Raw genomic sequence first — 2724 nt, forward strand, 5'->3', positions numbered from 1 at the left:
GTGTGCAGTTTTGGGTGCCTCAATACAAGAAGGACATCAAACTATTCGAGTGTCCGGAGGAGGGCGACCAAGACGGTGAAGGGTCTCGAGGGCAAGACTTACGAGGGGCGGCTGAGGTCACTTGGCTTGTTCAGCTTGGAGAAGAGAAGGCTGAGGGGGGACCTCATCACTGACAGGTGACCTCATCGCTGAGGGCTGACCTCATCGCTGAGGGGGAACCTCATCGCAGCCTACACCTTCCTCAAGGGGGGCAGCGGAGGGGGAGGTGCTGATCTCCTCTCTCTGGTGACCAGCGATAGGACATGAGGAAATGGAATGAAGCTGCGTCAGGTGAAGTTCAGATTGGACATTAGGAAAAGGTTCTTCACTGAGTGGGGGTCGGTCACTGGAACAGGCTCCCCAGGGAAGTGGTCACGGCACCAAGCCTGTCAGAGTTCAAGGAGCGTCTCTTAGCCATACGGTTTGGTTTTAGGTAGTCCTGCGAGGAGCCTTAGCCATACGGTTTGGTTCTAGGTAGTCCTGCGAGGAGCGGGGAGTTGGACTTGATGATCCTCATGGGTCCCTTCCAACTCAAGATATTCTGTGATTCCATGATACTACAGTTTGATGCTACTGCCGGGACGGAGCCAGCATCCTCCACAACGCGCCCAGCCGTGACAGCACAGCTCCCCAGAGATGCCAGCCAGCCCAGCCAAAGGAAAAAAGGTCTTTTTTTTTTTCCCCCCCAAAATGGTTAGTTTTGCCCCAAAAGGCTTCGCCTTGTGCTCCAGAGGCTGCTGGGTCCAGCAGCAGGGACGTGGCCACGTGCAGAGGCGGAGGGAGGGGGGACAGCTCAGCTACACCGGTGCCCGCCACGGGGCAGCAATGCCGCTCTGTGCTTGCCCAGCGCCTGCAGCCCCTCATGCAACAAGTCTCCAGGTCTCAGCTCACAGCGCAGGGCAACAACCTGCCTCCGTCTGACCCACCCCGAAGATGGGAGCCCTTTGGGGATAGATTTAAGGGGGTCTGCTGGGCATGGCCAGGCACCCTAGGTCAGGCTGGAAATCCAGAGCTGGAGGAGGAGGAGGGTGCCAGGAGGATGGTCCATGGACCACAGAGATGGGTCACTGTCCACATCCTTAGGTGACATGCCCTGGGCGAAGGAGGTTTGATTTTTGCAAGGGCAAAAACCCACAGATCCCAGGATGCTGCGATGCATCCTTGAACCTGCTGGTGTCACCGAGATGCTCACATCCAAGCAAACAGTGAAGACACACTTGGAAAAAACTCTGCCGGCTTTCTAAGCCCGGTTTTAATGCCGGGAGTGGGTTAAAACCCCAACCCGCCAGCATGCACCAGCAGCTCTGGCCAAACCGCCTGCAAAATCACTTTACCGGCTGCAAGCGAAGCCGACGGTTCGGGCTTCCCCAGCGCAAAACGCAGGGATAAGGGTGTGGGAGAGCAAAGCATCCCCCGCCTCCAGCTTTTTGAGGTTGTTTCCAGTGGAAAAATACTGGGCTTGGAGAGAACATGCACGGGCATCTGCAGTTTTGCTTTGATTTATTTTTCCCTGCTTTGCTTGATGCTGGGGGAGAAAAGGGTGTCGGTGTCCTGTGGCATCGTTTCCCCATCCCGTGGGAAACAAATCCTCTTGGCCGTTTGTATTTCCTAATTTTTTGGCTGAAAAGCATCCAGCAAAGGGAAGAATATTGGGGGGAAAATGGTGTTTTGGGGCTTTGCTGCTTGGCTGGGAGCAGGACGGCGCCAGCACTGGGATGTGCAGGGATGCAGGGGCAGTGCTTATGTGGCCGTCCGGGACCCGCTCACTCGTGGGGACCCTTGGGTGGGGATGTCCTGTCGTTGTGTGTCCCCCCCCCCGGGCCTCCCAAGCCCCAGCTTCCAACTCATGGATTTGGAGCAGAGTGATGCCAATCCTGCGGGAGCAGCCAGAGCCACAGGGAAGAAGGGTCAGGCCTGCTCCGGCAGCCGGCACCGGCCCCCCCGGCACTGCAGCCACGGCGCCAGCGGCTCCAGGAGCACTCAAACCCTGAAGAGGCCCAGGCTGGAAAGAAGCCGGGGGCCAAGCTGAAGTCTGGCAGCTGCAGCCCCATGTGCATCACACTTGTGCGCCGGCACGCTTGTGTGCAACTGCTCATGCAAATGTGTGCGAGCATGCCAACGTGTGAGCATGCGTCTGTGCAAGCCTCTCTATCCACCACACTCGTGTGCGAACACCCACAAGCTAGCATGCTCCTGTGCATGTCTGCAAGCATGCACGAGCAACGACGACCGTGTGCAAACAGCAGCATGCAACCCCTCACGTGCAAACCCTTGCATGCAACACATATGTATGCAGGGACGCCCATGTGCAAATACCCACGCGCCAGCAGGCACAAATGCCTCACGCTTTGTGGGTGAACATGCCCACGTGTGAGCATGCACCTGTGCAAGCCCCTCTGTCCACCATGCTCGTGCGCAAACACCCACAAGCAAGCATGCTCCGGTGCATGTCTGCAAGCGCCCATGAGCAACCGCAACCACTTGCAAACAGCAGCGTGCAACCTCTCACGTGCAAACACTCGCATGCAACACGCTTGTGCGCAAGCACGCCTGTGTGCAAACACTTGCGACACGTGTGTGTGCAGGCATCACTGTGCACGCACTCCTTGGTGCAGACACTCGCGTGCAACCCACCTGCACGTAAAAACGCCTGCAGAAACACCCGCGAGCAAGCTCCCCCGTGGG

Source organism: Aptenodytes forsteri, unplaced genomic scaffold (genome assembly GCF_000699145.1).
Source record: "Aptenodytes forsteri isolate BGI_AS27 unplaced genomic scaffold, ASM69914v1 Scaffold14, whole genome shotgun sequence".
NCBI classification, from domain to species: Eukaryota; Metazoa; Chordata; class Aves; order Sphenisciformes; family Spheniscidae; genus Aptenodytes; species Aptenodytes forsteri.